Source organism: Pteropus medius, unplaced genomic scaffold, assembly GCF_902729225.1.
Source record: "Pteropus medius unplaced genomic scaffold, Ma_sr-lr_union100, whole genome shotgun sequence".
Lineage (NCBI taxonomy): Eukaryota > Metazoa > Chordata > Mammalia > Chiroptera > Pteropodidae > Pteropus > Pteropus medius.
In genome coordinates, this window is record NW_024351073.1 from 117,939 (window position 1) to 126,835 (window position 8,897).

An 8,897-nucleotide genomic window follows, 5' to 3' on the forward strand; every position below is an offset into this window, starting at 1 on the left:
AATTGAAGAAGGTTTCAAACAGATTCAAACATTTGTTCCTGCTCCTCTTCCATTTGTATTCCATCGATTGGGCTTCCATTTTAACTCTGAGTGATTGTCCTGGATTTTTAGCTTTCTTTTACTCTGTAGGTCAAACTACAATTCTGGATTTCTTATTGACCCATTAACCACAATTTGGATTCCTCTTACTATGTCACTTTGAAGATCATTATGGTTTCAAATTGGCCAAACTCTTTAAGTTCATCCAGAAACCAATAGGAAAAAAACTTTGATTTTGTAGAATACTATTGCATGATCTTGATTTAGATTGAGAGAAATTTTAGAGTTAGAGTAAGAAGTGCTTATTCTTCAAATCTAATTCCTACCACCAGTTGTCAGTTCAAAACTGAACAGGATGTAATATTCCATTAATGTACACGGTTATACTCTTACCTAAAGACCAGAAGTACCAGAACTGGATGTTGAAGACCTGTGTCTGATTTGCCACGTGACGTGAGGAGAATCATTGAAATCTCTGTCCTGCTATAAAGTGGGGCTAATAATAGTGACCTTACAACATTATTTTCAAGATCAAATAAAATTCGTCCATCGACAGATTAAAAAACTTCATTCTGTTATCATGATTGGATAGTCTAGTTTTTGAACATGACAATCATGTGGACTTTTTGGATATATGAAAATAATGACAAATTTTAAAAAAGTTTTCCAAAATATGGAGAAACCCGCTACAGTAGTATTTAAGAACAAAGTCTATAGAGTACAACTGTCAAGTTTGGGCCAATTTACTAGGTTTATGGTTTTGCCTCTATGCCTCAAGTTTTCTTGTCTGTAAAATGGGTATAGTAATAGTAGCTTTCTCATGTAATCAATAGAGGTTAAATAAGTCAGTAGATATAAAAGTGCTTAAATGGTAATTGGTACGTAGTAAGTCTTCAATAAAAGCTAGGTTCTTATGTGCGCAAGAATTACAACAATACATGAGTGAAAGCCTTTAGGCAAAGAATAGAAGTAAATTTAGAGGAGTATAATTAGGCTATATGTCATTAGTTCTTTTTTATTTTCTTTAATATAATAGCTAGCACATACTGTAAACATACTGTAAAGCTAAGAGCGTTATAAAAATTATCTAATTCTCACACTAATCTTATGTGATAGTTACTATTCCCATTTCAGGATGTAGAAATGGACACTTAAAGAAGTTAGGTCATTTTGCCAAAAATCACACAATAACGATGTGGCAGAGATGGCACTCGAATATATATTTGGACCCAAAATGTGTGTTTTTAATACATTTGCTATACTGCTTTCTATAATGGTACATTTTAGTAATACTTTCAATATTTATTGAATGTCTGCTATGTGCCAGTCTCTTTCCTAGACACCGATTCTACAGGAGTAAATAAAATAGCCACAATCCCTGGCTTTAGTAGAGAGAGACAGAGAAAAAGCAAATACATAAATAAATAAGCACCCAGAAAATCCAACTATGGTATGAGCTGTGCCATGGATTACAGTAAGATGAGGTGACAGAGTAGCTGGACGTCTATTTTAGGAGCGAGTAAAGAAAAGCCTCTTTGAGGAGACAGCATGTAAGCTGAAGTCTGAATTACAGTAGAGTGTAATGGTTAAGAGCAAAAACTTTGGAGTCACTATTCTCATTTAATAGCTGTATGACCTTGGGCATGTTATTGTGGTAAAAAAAACACATATTGTAAAGTTTGCCTTCTTAACTATTTTTAAGCATACAGTTCATTAGTGTTAAGTATATTCACATTGTTGCGACTTACAATGCATATTTCACGGGAGTTTGCAGGATGGGAAGATTGCCAGGACCCAAGGAAGACCTATCTCTCTAAAGTACTGTGAGAATCTAGTCTGAGGCAAGTGTAATCCGACTGCTCAGATCGAGGTCACAGCCTCCACTCCGGGGAACCCAGATCTCAGAGCTCATGAAACATTTAACCAGGTGGCATTCCAGTGAAGTCAAAGGTGCTGGACATACCGATTTAATCCCCAGCATCTAGCAGAGTGTGGCTGCTTAACTGATGCTCAGTTATTCATGAACAAATAAATGAAAGAGAATTACTGCAAGTTTTGTTGCTAAGCAACTTTTACCATCTTATGTAGGCCCAGCTCATGTGGTATCAATATTGGACTAAATGATATTTTTCGTGCGAGTACAAAAATGGCCACTGTGCATCCTCCAAGAGCTCAGGGATGCCGGAGAGACTGATTGAAAGGCTGCTTCCTGGAGTTTTCTTCAGCAAAAAAAGAAAAAGAACCATATTGTTTTCCCTCTCTATAGGCTTCTAACTGCTAAGCAGAAAGCTTTTATCAGACTGTCCATAAACCTGACCGTTGGACCAAGAAAAGAAAATTCCAGGCTTTTTCTCAGAGTGAAAGCAAATAAGATTTTGACAAAAGTCTTTAACTCCAAGGAAAACTGTGCTTACTCTCACCAGAATAAACGATTACCTGGCCCCAGGCCTGGGGGGCTGTGGCTGGGCACTGCCAGTGAAAACTCAGGAAGATGGGAGCCTGCTGAGATCTGCTGGACAGATCTGTTTCCCCTCAGGCTGTCATGCCACTCAACACAGACCTTCCTAAGAATCTTGCCTCTTCCTTTTATCGGTCGCTTCTTCACTTTCATTATGACCCTAAATTGCTTTGCTTTAGGAAAAAATACTGTCTCCCTTTTCTCAGGATAACGAACTGTGCATAACATGCGATTGTGGTCACCAAAATGGCAGGGCATGAGTTTTGCGTCTCCCTTGAAAGCTAGGGTAGATAAGAGTCTGACAACAACCTTAGAACAACACTTTAAATTGAGTTTGGTCCATCTTCAACTCCAAACTGTTCTGGCTTAGTGTATAAACAGCTCCTCCAAGCTCCTTGTTGAGCCCCTGAACTCCAGCGAGAAGGGGGCTGATGGTCAAAGGGGCAGAGATTGGCTTTTGGAGAAGCTTCTCTGAACTCACACTGCCTCTCTTGCTGCCTTCCCGTACATTCCTCACTGTGCACTGAAGTAATCTCTGAAAATACAAATCTGATCATGTTACACACAAACACCCGCCAGGTCTACACGGCCTGGCATGGTCTGGCCCATGGGCGTGTCTTCCGTTTCATCACTTACCCTCTACTCCAGCCACACGGTTCAGGTCCTTCAATCGGCCATGCACCTTCCCACCAGAGAGAGGTCTTTGCACAGGCTCTCCTTTCTCCAGCTTCATCTGGCTGACTCCTACACGCCTTTCATATGGCAGCTCGATTGTTGCCTCCCCAGAAAGGCCTTTGCCAGCTCCAAACAGGCTCCTTTCCATTCTTTACCCTCTGCTACTTAGCACCTGTTGCTGTTTGTTCTACCTTTAGACTATAAGCTCAGTAAGGGTGAGAAGGGGTTTTCTTCTATTTTTTTCTTGTTTGCTTGTTAATGTGTGTTCAGCACTTAGAACAATGTCAGCGTTTAGATATTCAATAACTGTTTTTTGAATTGAGGAAAAACATCCTAAAGACAATGACCGAGACACTATAAACACCATGTCTTCCCTTCTTGGGATTCCCTTGGAGTTTTGATATACTTTTTAAATTTTTATACTACTTTTGGATAATAGGGGGAAACAAATATTATTTAGGGGAGCAGAGCTATAAAGAAAGCAAATTTCACACAGCTTACGAGTGGCAGGAAACTAGGTCTCTGATGAATTATTTGAATGACGTTTTCCCTTGACCTTGATACACATCAGTTTCTGGTCCTTGCTACTGGCCAGTTGCAGACCAGCTTAGCTTAATGAAACACCTGGATACTTACTGAGAAACTTTTATGTGTTAGGTATTGTGATGGCCACTGCGGAGGATACAAACTGAGTAAGACACACTTTTGGCCCTTAGGAGTTCATAATCTGGAGGGTGATAAAAAAAATACACAAATAGCTAGAGTAGAGAAAGGATGTGATTAATAGTAAGAGAGAAAGGTGTCAAAAAATGCTGTGAAGGATCCAAGAAAGAAAGGATTTCCTGGACTACCAATTCATACATCAGTCCGAGGATGGAGAGGGCAGAGGCCTGCTGCCTTCTGGGGCCATGCAGAACAATCGAGGCAAGTGAAGAAGAGGACAAAATACGAAGAGGTCACTGTAGACAGTGCATTTTCTCTTCCAGCCTTAGGTCTATTTTTAGCGCAATTCTCAGGGTAAGGTTGGCTTGTTAAAACATTGTGTTGTTTAATAAGTAAGAAAATTTGTATTTATAGCTCATACTAGTGTTAAAATCTATGTTGAATTAGTAGCCTTTCAAAATTTGCCATTGGTAAAGTATCAGTTCTACAGTAGTTAAAGGCTAAAGAAAAAGAAGTTCTTACAAAGATAATTTCATAAAATTCTCAGCTGTTTAATTCATCCAGAGAATTCCTTAGTTTTAAAGAATCTGACCACCAAGTACAAGAAGAAATGAGAAAAAAATAACCTTTTAAATGCATCAGCAGTTCTAAAGTTCCCAAACAAAAACTTTATTGAGGAGCACCCGTACAAAGAGAACTGGGCTAAGCATTGTGGGGAGACCTGGAGGCATCATTCATTACCCTTACAGCTTATTATCTATCTGCAGAGTTACGAAATACAAGTTTAATAACAATAGTACAAAAACCACATAGCAGAAGAGACTTCAAGCTTCTACATGCTCAATGAGTCATGTAAAACTAAGTGTGAAGGGCACTTGGAGGAGGGAGATTTTACATCGGGCTAGTGGGCTTTGCAGCAACTGAGACTTAGTTGGGTTTGAGCTAAAAACAGCAACTAACACTTTGTGAGTACTTACTAAGCCAGGCATCGTGCTAGGTGCTTACAAGTATTTTCTTACTCAATCCTCACAACAACCATACAAAGCTGTTAAGCAACCGAAAGCTGACCACTGTGGCATTGCTGAGCAGAGACTTATTTTTCCTCACATGATAAGAATCCAGGGGCTGACAGTCTGGGGCTGATGTGGGTGCCTGAGAAAGCGTCGAGTCCAGGGCCTGCTCGCTTCCTGCTGCGCCAGGCTCCAGGTGTGGTTTCCACCGCCACGCTGCAGAATGGCTGACCCACCTCGGGCATCACACTGGCATCCCAGCAGAAAGGACACCGCTGATGATCAACGGAAAGAAGACTTCCTGGAGGTTCCCAGCAGACTTCCGACTTCCACTCCATCCCGTTGGTTTGAACCGTGTTATATAGACACCCCAGCTGCAGGACGGGCGGAGAACTGGAGGCTTTTTTGGTTTTGTTTTTACGTTCTAATCTGAGCACAGAGTTACCTAAAGGCTTTGGAGTTGTGGAGTGAAGGAGGGAGAAAAGAAGAGGATGTCGCATGACACTTCGCGGTGCCTCCACGAGCGTCCTCCTATCAGTCTTATTTTCCACGTGAGAACGCCTAGGTTTTGAGAGTTAAGTAACTTGCTCAAAGTCATATAGACAATAAGTAGAAAAGCTGGACTCAAACACAGGCAATCTGATCCCGGAGTTGCACTTTCAACCCCGTGCTTGGATTTGTACTGGAGAGTCGAGGGGAAAGCACTCTGAGGCAGGGGATGGTGTTGACGAGGGTGCAGAGCGGGGACAGACCACGTGCCACGGGGGTGTGAAGGCCGGAACAGGGCAGCCACACCAAGGAGTGTCAGGAAATAAGGTGGGAAAGGTAATTTGGGTTCATTCCATCTGCCTGGTTACACCTTCGGAGTCATGAGCTTTGTCAGCCCTGAGATTGAAATGATGATGACGTGACTAGGCCCGTGTTGTTGAGAAGTGAAAACCTTGCCCAAGAGGCAAAAGCCAAGTCAGCTAATACGACCAGGGTCCGTACATTAGGAGATGGCAAATGTGAGCAGAGCCAGAACCCATAGTTTGTGGCAAGTTCAAGGCTGAAGCTGGAGCAGCTAAGGATTGGTCCAGGCATGTTCAGAGGTTCAGATGCCTTCCATGGTCTTAAAGATATAGGAACTAGAGGCCAGGCTCTGGGTCTGATGGTTTGGAGTCAGACATTTGAAGAACTAGAACCCTAGAATATTACATACTTACAGACTGACTGGTTTTATAGCAATATTTGTCCATTTCAGCATCCTTGGAACATTATTGGCACATTACTTAGCTCTCACTTTCAGCCTTTACAGTTAAACACTTAAATCGAAGAGGATGTGATGACCCCAGACTATCAGAGCACCAAAGCAACAGAGAGAGATGTTTTCCATTGGAATTCATTACTTTCAAATATTAATTCTCTGTCATCTCACAAGAAAACTGGAATGGGAACACAAAGGAAAAGGTAGAATTCATAAGGATGGAGCTGTGAAAATGGCTAACCACATCAGTTTAAGATTCTGTGCCTTCCTGGGTGGTTCCTGAGTGCAGAGCTTGTACCTTGAGATTCCAGGTTTGTGTAAGGAGACATTACTTGTGATTTGGTAGGCTGAGCAAGATAGCATACCACCTCTCCGAGAGGTGAGCTTTCTGGACTGGGAGTGTTTAAAGCAGTGCCTAGAAGATGGTTGATGAGCGAGGTTTCAGAATTGCTTTCTGCATAGAGTTTGAGGACTTTAAATCTAAATTTTTATAACTGTACAGCATGAGCACCTGAAATCAGTCTGAATTTTAGCTTCCAAATAGTCATCTGAGAGCATTCTGTCCTGAGGCAGCTGCCGGACAAATAGAGAGCCTTCTTCCTAGCACAAGTCTTTCTTCAATTGAAAAAACATAGCAGTTAAGGTATTTTAAAAAATAGTTATAATGACTATTCTCCAACAACCAAGAAAATGAAATTCAAAATTGGATGCTATGCATTTATTTAAACGTACCAAGCCTCGGCATGCATGTACCTTAGTCTTAAAAATGAAAACAAAACATACACACATGTACATACATGCATACACAGTTATGAAGAAAAGTAAATTCATGTTTCTTGTAGCACTTAAACTCTTGAACTCTGGAACTGTGTCGTTTGAATCCCAGCTCCTCTACTTTCTAGATCCAAATCTGGGTGACCTACTTGACATTTCTTCGCTTCGGTTTTCTCATCTACAGAGAGCATGGGTAATTAGGATCAAGGACTAAGGATTGTGAGGATTACATGAACTATTACCTATAAAAGGCTTGGGATTGTGACTGGCACATAATAAATAGTAGCTATTATTATCGTAGACTTTTTAGAAAAAAACACCTGAGCACAAAGAACTAAAAATCACCCTTATACTGAAGGAGAACCACTGTTCGTTCTTAGTATGTCTTCCTAGTCTTCTATCATGTGCTTGTCTTCTGTTTGCTCTCGCTCTAGAGTCACACTCCAGTGTCTAAAATTTCAGTGCATGAGTGTGTGCTCACACTCATGTACACACATTCACACTCTTTTAATGTTTCTTGTAAAGGTTAGGATATGTGCCTTAATGGTTATATAATCCTACATAAATATGTATTCAGGATTAAGCTATGCTCTGAAAGGTCAAAAGTTGCTTTAATAGTTATCATATAGTCATTTTTCCAAAAAGAACAAATACTTTGCCATTTTTACCATGAAGTCTTTAATCAGGAAAAGTATATAGTTCACAATTGGTTGCTTTGTTTAAATATTTATATTTTTGAGTTGCATAAACATGGAAAGCCTTAGAACTGAAACGGATTCTTTATCTATACAACCTGTGTTTCATTTCAAAAGGGAAGATGAGGACTATATTGCCAGCTCTAGTTGTAAGTCACTGATGAATCGCCAGTAGTGTTTCAGGAAGCGAACACATCCCTTTCCTCACCTGTGCTCCTGCTTCCCTCTCCTTCTTTCCCCTTGTAGAGAAGTCATTTTATCTAACATGGACCTCTCCTCGCTTGTCTGTGAATTGGCCTGGGGTGATCTTTCTCCCTTCTCTGAGTTTATGATTCTAGGTTTTTATAGTAAAAAACATAGTTACTATTTTACAAATTAGAAAATTGGAAGTTTCCAGGGAGAAGTGGGGAGTGGTGTATCTCCTGCTTACGATCTGTCTTCCAGAAGGAACATGCTCTATTTAATTTCTTTTCTTCTTCACAACATGATTCCTGCAGGTCCTGGGATCATGCGTCTCGTTGGTGAGCAGCATCACCCAGTAAGTACACGGTAAGTAAGGTGTGATGAAGATAGTGCGACTACTTACATTCTTATGGCTCTAAGCTCTATAAGTTTCATCATCTGACCCTCCTGGGCCTCATGTCCTTAGGCTCCTGACCTTGACTGTGCTAATGGCACTTGTCCCTCTCAGATAACCATTTGCTTTATCTGAAGACTTTCCGGAGACAAGGAAGATTCTATTGGGAGGACATAAGGCACAGAGGAAGTGTTTTTGTTTATCTGCCTACAGAGAGAGCTGGTCCCACAAACAATTGCTGTTTTTATCTATTTCTTTTAAAAATGACCATTTTAATGACTGCTTGCACCAGCACTATTGAGAGTGTTAATAGTGGGGCAATAGAAGAGGAGAACTTAGAGCTAAATATGAGTGCTGGTTTTATATACTTAATAACTAGGATGTCTCCATGCTACCAGCATTACATTGAAGCTAAGTTATAGCAAAACCTAGTCTGAAAACTCCAAGAGAAATTGGGGTGTCATGCCTCTAACTGGCATTTAAGGTCATAAGAAAGGAATATCCCTTCTACAACTAGGCTTATGCTGCTAATAAACCAGAATTTAAAAGATACTTTTTACAAAGTCGATACATGAAACAGCAAAGGAAAACATGCAGAGAAATCCAAATTCCCTTCAAATAGGATAGTTCTCCCTTATCTGCAGGAAAGACGTTTCAAGGACCAGAGGGGATGCTTGAAGCTGCAGAGAGTTCTGAACTATATTACATACATTTTACTGCTTCTCTTTGGCATATCCTAAGCATCACTACTCTTGGGCAG